The sequence below is a fragment of the Mustela lutreola genome, chromosome 6 (genome assembly GCF_030435805.1).
Source record: "Mustela lutreola isolate mMusLut2 chromosome 6, mMusLut2.pri, whole genome shotgun sequence".
Classification (NCBI taxonomy): Eukaryota; Metazoa; Chordata; class Mammalia; order Carnivora; family Mustelidae; genus Mustela; species Mustela lutreola.
In genome coordinates this window covers 71,546,092-71,560,487 of record NC_081295.1, presented here as the reverse complement: position 1 = coordinate 71,560,487, position 14,396 = coordinate 71,546,092, and the positions used below count along the sequence as shown (strand labels likewise).

At 40.4% G+C, this 14,396-nt stretch overlaps 1 protein-coding gene across 5 annotated transcripts in view; it reads right to left on the bottom strand.

Annotated features, from left to right (window-relative positions):
• The window catches only part of ARHGAP18 (Rho GTPase activating protein 18), a 295,486-nt gene that overhangs the window by 78,461 nt on the left and 202,629 nt on the right, over nucleotides 1-14,396 (bottom strand). For 4 of the 5 annotated variants that reach the window (XR_009354647.1, XR_009354650.1, XR_009354649.1 and 1 more), the window contains exons 13-14: nucleotides 12,024-12,144; nucleotides 11,499-11,556 (exon numbers count right to left, since the gene is read on the bottom strand). The gene's annotated coding sequence lies outside the window, so the exon portion shown is untranslated. Of the gene's footprint in view, nucleotides 1-11,494; nucleotides 11,557-12,023; nucleotides 12,145-14,396 lie in introns of all 5 variants that reach the window. The other variant, XR_009354648.1, reaches the window with a different exon arrangement.

The following is a 14,396-nucleotide window of genomic DNA, read 5'->3' as shown; positions in this document are numbered from 1 at the left end:
TTACCTCTGAGCGCCAAATCCACACGTCCTTCCATGCTCTGCAATAACAGAGACGATTTCTGCAGCTCTCTCTCCATTGCCAGCTGGCCCAGCGTTTGTCAAGAGAGTGATGCTGGACAAGGCAGATGCTTCTCTGCCTGGTTTACAGTCCTGAGTTTGTAGGGCTCCTGCAGTGTGTGTGATTTTCTCAGCAACACCTGTAGGACAGCAGCAAGTGACCTCTTTACTGGCACACCCCCCTCAGACCCTCAGACATGTCCATGATCGTTGGTCTCACTGAGGCTGGATTTTCAGCACCTCCCCCTGCCCCAGGCAGTTTCCTAGGGGAGAGCCTTAGCACCTCTCCAAGAACAGCTTCCCCGCACATACCCCTGGATAGACTTCACAGAAGAGGGTTGGCAGACATGGCTTCTCCCCTTAAACAGCTCTCCCAGACCACTACAGTCTACAGAGTTCTGAGGCATAGCACCACTGCCATGAGGACGGCTTCTCCCAGCACTCCAGAGAAAATACGTCTAACGAACTTCACATACCCACTGAGCCATGACAGCACCCTCTCCAGGAATGTCTGCATCTCTATCCTGGGAAACATGGCATTCCGCTGGGGTGCTCCACCTCAATGCGAGGGGTGATGCTACTGCTACCATCTGCTATTCTTGTATTTCTTAGCATTCTCTTGGCTCGGGTTTGCCAATCCCCCATTACTGAAATCCCCTGTTAATTCTTTATGTTGAATTTTCTCTATTCAATTTGTTTTCTGTTTCCTGTTGGACTCTGGCTGATACAGTCCCTTGGAGGGGCTCTCAGTGTATTATAGAAAGAAGAGTAGCTTCACCCCTGGCATTTCTGTCCCATGTACCCATCTTCCTAACAACACCCTTGCTTCCATCGACTGCCCTCAGCAAATGGTGATAACTGGCCTACACCCATTGAATGCTAGCCTTCTAGAGACTCCTACCTCCCTCACTCCAAGTTTCCCCACATCTCTGCCATCTTAGACACATCTACGGTGGGTAAAAAGAATCACTTTAATTTCTACATGAAATGTACTTAGGTAAAACCTGTACTCTGACCTTTAAAAAATTCACAACTTGATATTTTATAGCAGATACTTGAATAGAACTCTGACTTGATCAATATTGCAAATTGCCAAGTTAGTGAAAGTCCTGGGAAATCATGCCGAGAAACAGCAGAAATCTGTTCATAATGTGAAGGTCAGTCAAGAATTTCTGAATTGCATTGGACAGTATCACAATCAAAGTAACCTGATCTTGACACTGTAATCCATCTCTGCCCTAGCTCACAGAAAATCAGTGCTCATTATGTCATTTTCCACTGCATGACCAGAACAGTGACAAATTGACTTCCCATGATGACTATAAATAAAAGAAATACATGGTAAAACTCTAGTCTAACAGTCTAGAGATAAGTAAGACATTACAGTTAGAGGTTCTGGGAAAAAAAAAAACTACGATTATGTCTTTGGTCTGATACCCCTAGTGGCCTTTATCTTCTTGGCCCAAATAAAAATATACTCTGATTATTTCTATAGTTATAGGTAACTTTTTTGTTAGCTTCAGGTGTACATCACCATGATTTGATATTTTTATACATTACAAAATGATTCCCACAATAAGTCTAGTTACCATCTGTCACCATACATAGTTATTGCATTGTTGTTGACAATGGGAAACATGGTGTATATTACATGCTGTATATTACATCCTTACGACTTATTTATTTTATGAAGTTTGTAACTCTTCATCTCCTTTACCCATTTTGTCTGCGTCCCAACCCCTCTCTACTTGGGCAAACAGTAGTCAGTTGCTGGTATCTATGAGTCTGTCTCTGTTTTCTTTTTTCTTTTTTTTTAATTTTCATATTTAAGTGAAATAATAAAGTATTTGTCTTTCTATGTATCACTTAATTTCACTTAGCAAAGTACCCTCCAGGTCCATTTATGTTGTCACAGATAACAAGATTCCATCCTTTTTTTATGGCTGAGTAATATTCCATGGTATATGCTGTACCATCTCTTTATCCATTCATCCACCAATATACACTTATGTTACTCCCATATCTAGGCTAGCTATTGTAAGTAATGATGCAATAAATGTGGGGGTGCATGTATGCTTCATATTTCAGGTCACTTCAATCTTAGCTAAAAAAATCATCTGAAAAATTAAAATCTAGGCATAAAATATGAAGCAAACAATGGATTTTTGTCCAAAAGCAGAAATACATGACCAGATTCTGTTCCCCAAGCATGCCACAAAAGGTGCAGAGTAGAGCTGGGTGTTTATATTTGAAATTAATTCATTTAAGAGTATGGCACAAGATCTGGTTCCTGAAGTCTACACAGATACTATACTGAGGCTTGGCCTTGACAGTATTTAGAAAAAAAAGTTTCATTTTTAAGTCTGTTATATTCTTATTGATCCCCAATTCAATTCACCTCAGGCACGTCGGGCTCTTCACACTTCTCTCCCTGCCCAAGGGCCCACAAGGAGGCATCCCACCTGACACAATTGCGAAGGGCACAATTTATAGAAGATTCACTTGAGTGCCCCTGGAATGGCAGAGGAACTAAAGCAGTCTCACACAGGGGATAATGGTAATGGAAGGCAAAGAAGAAAAATCTAGAAATTACCCATTCAGACACATACTTCCATGGAAGGCGACAGATTCCCCCTCCTATTAACCATCTACTTCCCTATATCTAGGACTTCATTTCTACAAATCCCTTTGAATAGGGCTGTTCAGTTGGCAAATCTAATCCCCTCTCCTTCCAGATAGCAGTATTGAGAAGCAGCCATTTTGTCATCCTCCCAGCAGAAACCATTTCTACAAGAAGGGAGAAGGAAAAAACTGTGTGAATGGGGGCAGCAACTCACAAAAACAATAGCCCCTGAACAAAGGGGTACCCGTTCCTGTCTTTGTTCCTTCTCCCTGCTTTCTCAAAAATCCGCTGTCCTTCATACCACAGCTTGCTGGCCCTCTGGTCCAAACAACCTAGTATCTGTACCTCTTAAAGAGTAACTTCCCATTTCTCCCTCTCCCCATTCCCTGGCAATCACCATTCTCCTTTGTCTCAATACATTTGACTATTCTAGGGCTCTTAACACTTTCAGATTCCACCTCATACAGGGGGAAGGAGCCAGTGAGTGCTGGTATTTTTGTGGCTGTCTTACCACAGTGCCTTCAGGCTCATCCATGTTGTGTCATGTGTCGGAATCTCCTTTGTTTTTAAGGCTGAATAATATTGCCTTTCATATGTGTACCGTATTTTGTTCATCCATTCATCTGTTCACGGACACGTTGGTTGCTTCCACCTTTTGGCTCTTGTCATCAATGCCACAGTGAACATGGGAGCACAGATCTCTCTTCACGACTCTGTTTTTGATTCTTTGGGGTATATGCCTCCAAGTGGCACTGGTGCTTCATAGTGTTTGTTGTATTCTTTGGCAAAACTATAATTATGATGAAATCTTGACCTTCTTTCACTTCCTAATTTAATCCTGCACTCATGCAGCTGTTCTTGACTGCCAAAAAATAACCCCATCAATGTCTCTCAATTCATGATGAAACATTAACATGAATAACCATCATGGTTTGCTCAGGATGATCCCAGTTTTAGCACTGACAGTCTAGGTCCCAGGAATCCCCTGAGACCTGGGCAAACTGGGACAGTGGGTCATCCAAACAGAAAAGGACTCCTTAGGGACCTTGCGATCCCACAGTACCTCTTTCGTCCATTCACTTTCCTGCTCTGCTGTTGACTATTTCACAACTACACACTCACACTGCCTAAACTTCCAACACTTCCTCTCTCTCCTCACTTTCAACTGATGACCTGGGTTCCCACTGCTTCACTAGAACCTTTCCTAGGTTCTAGGAAAGAACCTATCATCCAGAAAAGAACTTCCCAGATTTCTACCACCACCACCTTCCCACTGGCCAGCATCTGCACTCACATCCATTAACTTCTCTCCTAGTATTCCCAAGGAATACTTGTTCCTCCATCCATGAACTTCTCCACAGCCAGTCCCTCTCCAACTACATCCGATTCCTTCCCATCTAGCCATTTTGTGAACTATATCCCATTCTTTCTGTTAGAAGATAAACCGAAGCACATTAAAAATTTTGGGAATTTTTGAGCAAACATTGATTCTAGCTGAGCAGCATCATACTGGCAATGGAAAAGCACTCTTGAGGAGAGCCAGGGGCAAAGATTTTATAGAGAACACAATCAAAGCAAGGAGATTATTTGATTGGTTATAGTTTAAACTACAACATTATTTGGGAAAGCCTGGTTAGCTGCTTGTGAGTGGTTGTTATTCACCCTGAGGCATTTATAGGAAGTGACTCTGGTTTAGGTTTTGGCTTGCTTACATAGGCTACCAAGGTAGTAAAGTTGCCTTGGTCTTATGACCTCTTCATTTGCTTGCTTTAAAACTTCTCAGTTCATTGCTGGAAAATATGTCTCCAACAATTCTCCCCCTACCTGTACCATCAATTTCTCTGTTACTGGGTCATTTCCTTCCTGTTATTTCTCCCATGTTTAAAAAACAAAAGAAAAAAAAATACTTTCTCTTGGCCCACTTCTCTTTCCCATGACTCTTATCTTCTTTACAAGCAAAATTCTCTGAACGTATTTTCACATATCTCCTCTAATTCTTCTCCTCTTCATCTCTCTTAAACCATCTTCAACCCAGCTTTCCTCCCTGCCTGCTATTAAATCTCTTCTTGTCAAGATCACCAACGATCTCCATGTTGATAAGTTCAATGATTAACTGTCAGTTCTCCTGTTAACATTTGATAGGTTACATCTGATAGGGTAACATAGTTGTTACACTTTTTCATATGGCTTTAGGGTGCCTCTCCCTGAATTTCTTCCATCTGTTTCATTTTTCCTTGACTTCTTAAAAGCTGAAGTGTTCTGGGTCTATTTTTGGCGCTCATCTCTTTTCAACCATACTCAGTTCCTTTGGTGATCACACTCAGTCTCCTGGCTATAAAGATGCTGATGACTCAAATTTACACCTTCAGGCCAGACCTCGCTCCTGAATTTCAGATTCACATGTCTTAACTGCCTAACATCTCCTCTTGGAAGATAACAGAAGTCTCGAAAATAACATATTCCAAACTCAAACATGATTTCTACCACTTTATTCCCCTACTTTCTCTCCCTGAAGTCTTCCCTGTGTTAAATGATGGCAAATGTATCATCCCCAGATTCCCAAGCCATAATTTTTGGAAGCACTCTTAAATCTTTTATTTCTATCATGCTTCATATTCAACCCATCAGAAAATGCTGTTTGTTCTACCTTCATAATATACCCACAGTTGCATTTTGCTTGTGAATTTCTGCCATTCTGTATGTGACAGCTGTAACACTTGCCTGGCACTTCCTCTTGGCAGTTTCTCTCCTTCAGCTTCAGTATTTTCAAATAATAGAAAAAGAAAGAAAGCTAATAAATAAAAGGGCATGGTGTGGGTGTGAAATTCTAATTGCTTCTTAGAATGTCTTTGTTTTCAAGGAAGTTAGAAACTTAGAAACACAAACACGTAATAGAAAGAAAAATTAGAAGCAGAGTAAGACAACAGATCTTATACAACGGTTGAATAATGTGTTCTGTACGGAGTCTATCACATTCAGTGTTTAATGAATGTTCACTGACACAAATAATACTCTCTTATATTCATATAGTGCCTTACCATGTGCAGTGCTGTTATATGCATGTCATAAACCTGTTTACTTTTTACAACAACCCTATCATTCAGTCGGCCCTGAAGTCCTTGTGGGCAGAAATCACTTTGTACCCACGAAGGCTAGCAGTCCTTGTGGGCAGAAACCACTTTGTACCCACGAAGGCTAGCACAGGGCCTGGCACATGGTGGTTGCCCAGGAAATGTCTGTTGAGTAGGTGGACTCATTGGCATGGGCCAATTATCCTCATGTCACAGATGAAAAAAATAAGATCTGATGACTTGCTCAATATCATGGAACTAATGAGCAATCTTCTAATTCCTAAGTCAGTGTTCTCCCAAATATTAGATTTAAAGTTTCTTAAAATTTTGGTTTCCTGTTCTTTATAACAGAATAAACTTTTTTTTTTTCAGAATATACTTTTAAGAGGATTTTTAATTGCCTAGTATTATGTTCTTTCACTACTTTCCAGCTTAATCTAAGTAAATATCAGTTTTCTATTATTTTCAGTCACAGATAAACCTAAGAAAACAATAATACAGGTATAGGCTCCCTGGTGACTCAGAGAGTCATAAAGTGTCCATTTACTGCTCTCAGGAATATCCTACTTTATTTAGGTTAGGCATATTGATTATGCTAAAGCGATAGTATTCTCAGAAAACATACATACTCTGTATAGAACTATCTATTTGGGGAGTGGGAGTTAGAATAGGAATCATATAACAATGTTAACTCTGAGTTTCCAAATGCTCCCCCCACCAACTAGCTCACTTCTACCAAATTATTCTCTTTAATGGTTACTCCTGAGTCACCCTGTCACCAAACTCTGACATCTTGTTTCATTCACATGGAAGCATCTAACTAAATATATCTAGATGTGTCATGTGGGGTATGGTATTTCCTCTCCAATTACATATGTATCTTATTGACAAGCATCATTTCCAGATCCCCACCTCCCTCTGATGTCTTCTACATATTGAGTTCCCAGCCACCAGGCCTAGCTTTATTTATCCTGTCCATTTTGCTCCCCAAAGCCTCCCCTTTCTTTCAGTACTCTAAGGCAGTCTTACTCTTCATTTTCATAAAGCCAAACCTCTCAATGGCAGCAAATAATTAAGTTAGAAACCTACCCCCATGCCAACTTGTTTATAACAACAGTGGTATCACCCACTTCTAATACTATTACTTCTCCTTCTCACAGTACTCATAAAATCTATCCAAAAATACCTGAAATACTGCTTTTTAATTCACAGTCACATGGTACAGACTTTAGGAAACATAAGAGAAGAGTGACAGGAAATTTCAGACAAAATGGGATAATGAGGATGATTATCAAGCTCCATTTTAGGGAGCCAGGGCACAGAGCTGGTCTTCAATGGCCATTATATGATGTTTTCTGATTATGACCAATCTAAAGGCAGCTTTGGAATAATCAAGGAACAGTTATGCCCTATAGGTTAAGTCATCTTTGCAAGAGAAAAGAACATAAAAACTAAGAAAGTGTAATTTCTAAGGAGAAATTTATAATACCTTAATTTTCTTTAGATTTTATATAATCTTAGACTACTTTTTAACAGATAGTAGACCAGAAAATGTCTTTTACCTTCTCTCTTAACATGAACTGATTTTTTTTTAAAAAAACTTAATAATTTAAGGATTCTCATGTATCTTAATGAAGTAGGAAAAGAGCTGGTGGTTCTAAGTTTTTGTCAAATCCAAAATTTACTAGTGACTGTGAATAAATTACTTTGCCTCTTTAAGCCTAATTTTCCTTGTCTATAAATGAGTATAACATTCCTAAGACTATTGTGAGGAATAAATGAAATCATACATGAAAGTATTTCAAAAAATATGAAGGGGCAAACATCTGATAAATGTTATCATTCAATTCCAGCAAAAGAGCAGAGTAGAAAAACCTGTCAGTGAGGGAGCAGACAACAACACATACTCTTGGGAAACCCATTTCCCAAACAGCAAATTTATTCTTGTTTCTAGTCACCATACTGATTTTTCACTTTTTTTTTTTTTTTTTTTTAAGTAAGCTCTACACCCAGTGAGTTCAAACCAAGATCATGAACCACATGCTCTACTGACTGACCCAGGCAGGTGCCCCTGATTTTTCATTTCTTAAGAAGGAGATATCTTCAAAGATAATCTGTGGAGATTTATGGGGCTCTGGAAAATGATACTACTGTGGTAAGTTTAAGAAAAATAAATGCAAATGCTGACACTTAAGTGGACTCATTATATTGCATTTTGTTAGAGTTAATTAAAGAAAAAGAAACAAAAAATTTGATGTAAAAATGTAGGGTTTTTACAGAAAATTAATATCTTCCTCTATGTAAAAATAGGTAACTAATTTTCTTTTTTTTTTTTTAAGATTTATTTATTTTATTTTAAAGGGGAGAGGGGCATAGGGAGAGGGAGGGAATCTGAAGCAGACTCTATGCTGAGTGCAGAGCCTGGGGTTTGATCTCATGACCCTGAGATCACAACCTGAGAAAAACCTGAGTCAGATGCTTAAGTGGCTGCACCACCCAGGAGCCCCTAGACAACTAATTTTCTGAGATAAACTATATTATATTTTCCTACACATGTTCCAATCATTTCTAACCTAGAGTTCCCAATCACCTGTCACTTTTGTATTTTAATCTGCATGGGGGAGCCTCTGCATGTCCCCAGTCTGCTTCCACCCTCTATGCTTTCCATTTGCTTGATCATTTAAATGGCATCCACGTGCTGTCAGCTCCAGTCCAGATCTCTCTTGATGGACAGACTTTATTATCCAACTGCCACTCATGACCCCCACTTGGATGTCTAACAGGACTCAAACTTAACATGTCCCTGATCTTTGCCTTCAGTCCTACTTACTCAGTTTTCCCCATCTTTGCTAAAGACTATTCCATTCCCCCTCCGATTACACAAAACATATTGGAGTTGCACTTCCATATCCATTCGGCAGGAAATCTTACTGGCCCCACCTTTTAAAGCATATCCAGAATTTTACCACTGCTCACCAATCCCACAGGTACCACTTTGATTTGAGCCAACAATATCTCTTGCCTGGGTTGTTACAACAGCCTTCTCACTTGTGTCTCTACTTTCATCCTTGTTATCCCTATCCCCACCCTAACTCTGGATTTATTTTCAAAACAGCGACAGAGTGATTCTTTCAAAAACCTGCTTCAGTGCATTTTTAAAAAGTAGCCTCCATATCTGGTGTGGAGCTTAATGTGGGACTTGAACTCACAACACTGAGATCAAGACCTGAGCTGAGATCCTAAGGTGAAATCAAGAGCCAGTCACCCAACCAACTAGCCACCCAAGCGCCCCTTTAGTACATCTTATGCCTTTGCTCAAAACCCTTCACGACTAACCCTCTTTATCCAAAGAAATACCTTATAAAATTGGCTCCACTATTATTTCTCTGACCTCATTATCCTACTACTCTGCTCTGGCCTATTTTGCCTCAGCTGCACTGGCTTCTTGCCATTCCACAAACATGCCACGTACATCCCTTTTCATGGTCTTTATACTGGTTTGTCTATCTGCCTGGAGAATGCCCTTTCATATATCCATATGTCTAACTCTTTCACATTACTCATTTTTTCACTGACTCTCATATTGACCACCTCATTTAAAATTATAATTCTCCCATTCCTTTTTTCCTCTCTCTAAATACAAAGCACTTATAATTCCAACATGCTATTTATTATTTATTTTCTATCTCCCTCTGTTAGAATATAAAGACCATTAAGGGCAATGTCCAAAGTAGGGTGCCCAGTACTCCATAGGTATTTGTTGAATGAATGACTTTGATTTCTTGGTTATGAAGACTCTTGAAAGTTGAGTGTGTACTGTGTTAGTTTCTTACTGCTACCTTAACAAATTACCATAAACTTAGTCGCAGAAGACAACACACATTTATTCTCTTAGTCAGAAGTCTAAAATCAAGTTGTCAGCACAGATGTGTTCTTCTGGAGGGTTCAGGGAGAAGCTGGTTCCATGCCTTTTTTCTGGCTTCTTGATGTTGCCTATAATCTTTGGCTCCTAGTCCCTTCCTTATCACTCCAACCTCTTGCTTCTGTTTTCACATCTGCCACTTGCTTCCATCTCCTGCCTCCTTTCATCAAGACTCCTGTGATACCTTAGGGCAACCCAGATTATCCAGGATAATCTCCCCATCTCAAGATCCTTAATTTAATCACTTCTGCAAAGTCTTTTTTGCTATATAAAGGAACATTCATAAATCCTGAGGATTGGGATTGGACATCTTTGAGAGGTCATACTTCAACCTTCAAGCACATGAGGAAGATGCTTTCCTGGGTTGGTATGTGAAGCAGAGCATTATCAGCCAACCGCTGAAGAGACATGATAAAACTGCTGTATTTCCAGTATATCAGGCACAATAAGGGATAGCCAAACAGAAGCTCAGGCTTGTTTTCAGATAACTTGAAAGCCAGACAATATGATCTCTACTTGAATAGGCATATACTAGGGATGCCTGCACAGCTCAGTCATTAAGTGTCTGCCTTCTACTCAGGTCATGATCCAAGGTCCTGGGATCGAGCCCCATTGGCTCCTGGCCTCTTCCGCTCCCTCTGCCGCTCCCCCTGCTTGTGTTCCCTCTCTTACTGTCTGTCAAATAAATAAAAGCTTAAAAAAAAAAAAAAAGAATAGGCGTATACTAGAGATGGGAAGGCAACCCAGCAGAAGAGGGCTAGAGAAGTTTTGAGTTAAGAGGTAACACACAAGGCTGAGAACTTAGTCAGGGGTAAGACATAACAACTCTCCTAAACCACATTCAGGTTTCTGGACCTGGTTCCAAGAGAAACTGGAGACCCCTCAGGGGACTTACACAAGGAAGTGGCCTGATCAGATTTACATTTTATTTATTTATTTATTTATTTATTTATTTTAAAGATTTTATTTATTTATTTGACAGAGAGAGATCACAAGTAGTTAGAGAGGCAGGCAGAGAGAGAGAGAGGAGGAAGCAGGCTCCCTGCCAAGCAGAGAGCCCGATGCGGGACTCGGGACTCGATCCCAGGACCCTGAGATCATGACCTGAGCCGAAGGCAGCGGCCTAACCCACTGAGCCACCCAGGTGCCCCAGATTTACATTTTAAAGTCTAAGAAAAGAAAAAAAAGAAAGTGAGAGTGACTCAAGCAAGGATGGAGGAATTGTGTTGTAGTCAACGTGCGTTAGCAAAGAGCAGACTGAGAGCGGGCAAGGGTAGAGGAAGGCGGGAGCCAAGGGGAGAATGACAGTATTGATGTGCTGAGAGCAGCTCATCTCCTAGAGTGTCTGGCTCCCTGTCACCAGGAATCTGACAGCACACGAGGAGGAGGATAAAAGGGAACACTGGCCATACTCTTGGGGCTGCAGCTGTCCTCTCTGTGAAAACATAGGCACATTCACTCTCCTTAAATGAAACATGGGAAGAAGCTGTCTGCAGCCTTCTCCAGAGGGCATTGTTGGAGTATGAAAAAGAACCACTTAAAAATAACAAGACCGCCATTGTCAACAAATGAAATTCTGCAGATAATCTCATTAGATATTATCAAGGCCCAGAGAGCCCAGGTTTCAGAGCTTTCCAACAGATTTGGACTGCCACAGCTTTTAAGTCGCACATGATTAGACCCCCTCAAAAAATAAATAAAATAAAATAAAAGATAATCTAATTCTCCAAAAGCAAAGGGTAAGCGTAAATCAAGGATAGGAAAAAGAAACATGTCTACATGACCAAGCCTTGTCGGAATGGAGGGGAACTGAAGAATCACTTACCTGACATTCTTTCTTTTTGATGCCCCATAAACTCAGGCTGGGCTGAGTGCATTTAATCCTATGGAAAAGAAGTACTTTTGTTTCATTTCAGCAAAGTACATTAAAGGAGGCACTTAGAATGGCTGACATAAGATGAATTTAGCAATTTTCAGAACTAAGAAGGATTAGATGTCTTTGGCAGACTAGACAAGATTCATTACTTGCCACCCTCATACGAAAAAGATTTTACCTCCCCATTACCCACCCTGATTTTGAAAAACCTCCCCTTTCTCTGCTCAGTCCCCATGATGGGATAAGGAAACCCTAAGTGTCCCAAATACAACCTCAGTTAGGTGTGGAGACTAACAAGAGGATGCTTGCTCTAAATTCTAAAGTCCCAGGAAAAAACAAAACAAAACAAAACTGTCCATCTCAAATCGTGTCCACTCTTGGTCCAATTAGACATGGCAAGTCTCACACCACAAACATGCCTCAGGGAAGGGAAACTGGAGATTCAATAGGGATCCTAAAGTGTGTCCAACTTACCTTTTCCTTCTCTCTCTCTCTCTTGTTCCCTACCCATGGCCACAACACATCACTTGCTATTCCTTTTTCTGGGCTTCCTCATGATTTCCTCAGAATGGAATGCCCTTTTTCTAAGATCTACCTGTTGGAAAAAGAAATCAGACACAGGCCTCAAGAACTTGATTTGGGAACTGGTCAGAATACATGCTCAGACTCCCAGATCTTAAATTAGATTTTAGTATGGGAAGCTGAAAGGACATGGATCTTAGTAAAGGTTACAAGATGATGTCCACTTGGGGATGTTCAGAGTGGGGCTTCTCTGGTATATGTTAGTTCCTTACCAGAAAACACATGTGGATATTGACATATGTCTCATGGAAGCCTGGTATTAGGGAAGTTTGAGTCTTTTAAATCCCAGCCAGGCATTTGGAAATCATAGCATTACTGCCTTAAAAAGATCACCAGTGATATATTGTTGAATTAGTCCCAGCTGACATAATATCTCATAAATAGAGTCACAGAATGCTCACTGGCTGTGAACGATCTCTTATCTCCAGAGCTACAAGCCCTTGAAGGTACTAAGCATGACCGTCTTGGCCTGCCAGGCACCATCTCATGAGGATGTCTCTTCTCTCTCCTCTGAAGTGACATAGGACTTAAACACTGTGGTTTTACCTCCCAGATTGGTTTGTAAACATTGTGCCCTATGTTGAGTGGTATGCACTCTGTCATCAGTTTCAATCCCAATGCAGCTGCTTCACTGAACTTGCTGGAGAAAGCTCCTCACTGACAAAACTGGGGACAAAAATATCACCCTCTTAGAGGGACTGTGAAAATTAAACAGCAATGTTTATAAAACACCTGACACATGGCCTGGTATGAAGGAAGTACCCAACAAATGCTAATCACATCCTTATTTCCTGCAGGAGCACTCTGTATCCTATTGACATTTGAGTATGTTGTCTGTATCTACGTATGAAAATAATAAATGAATTAAATAGAAAAATGGCTATGTGAGGACAATGCCTCCCATCACCTGACCCAGAAACCTGCCAAATGCCTAATGGGGTGACACGGACCTCTTCCGTGATGACAACTTTAAACACGACAAAGATACCAGCTTCTTTAAGCTAATTATGCCTTGGTTGTGGCTAAACCTGCCTGTCTTCTTTGAAGCCTTTTCAGTATCCTACTTACATGTGCGTAAACTCGAGGTGTTTATGAGCCCCCAACATTCACTCATCACCTACCATTTGCCAATTACTGCATTAAACACTGCAGATACCAGATGAGCAAAAGAAGCCTGTGTTCTAACGTGCTGACAGTCTCATTCCTGGATGCATTATCTACTTTAACACTTAGCTTAATGCTCGCCGCACGTTCACCAATCCACAACTCATACAACATAATGATTTGTAAGGTTTTCACCTCTTGGTCTTCACATTCTCGAGCTGGACAATCATGATCTCTTCCACGGGGGATGCTGCCACTACAAACCCAAGTGCAGACTTGCTCTGCTTTCATTAAAACAGCATCTTCCCCACTGCCATCAACATAGCTGATGTTCACTAGATAATGTGTACAAATAAATTTACACAGTGCATTCACAGAAATGGTCACACTTACTGTACCTGGACTTCGCATAAGAGCGGATTTACCAAAGCTCCGTGGAGTATAGTCTCTGCTGGGTTTGGGGTTTTTTTTCTGTATTTGATAAGCCTACCTTTTGCTCAGTTTGCTTTTTGGCCACAAAAAGATCCCTGGGTCTTTGTCTTCATGGAACAATCTTCAGAGTGTCTGCCAAGTTTCTACTGTAGGTTCAGACCCAAAGCAATATATTTTACTTTTTAAATGTGAATTAATGTTTCTCCTAAATCTTTGTCTTTGTACTTACCATCCTTGGAGGTCATCTACTACCTTTGCACCCATTCAGAGATATGCAAGTTCTTCTAACGGTTTGAGGTCAGATGCCAAAGGATCCTCAATCTGGAATGATCGTATGTTGTCCTGAGGCTGAGAGTTTGTTTTATTATTTTTTAATTTACTAACCACATATCTCTGGAATCTTAGTCATTGTATTTCTCTACCTAGAAAAGTTCATTTTCCTTATTCTTTCTTATTACCTCCATAATTCCCTAATCAAATGAAGGACAGTTCCATAAAAATTGCATTCAGATATACCCCACATTTAAATACATGTTGTTTTTTATAAGTTTGAGAAACCACATTTACATCTCAAATATATATACTACTCTCCAAATACTCAAGTGCTTCTTAACCCACATTTGGCCTAATTTTCAGGTGATGTCACCAGTCCAGTGCAAAATCAGGTCTGCAGTGAAATACCATATCCATTCTGCTGTGTCAGTGCCCATGCCACACTGGTGATTAAAA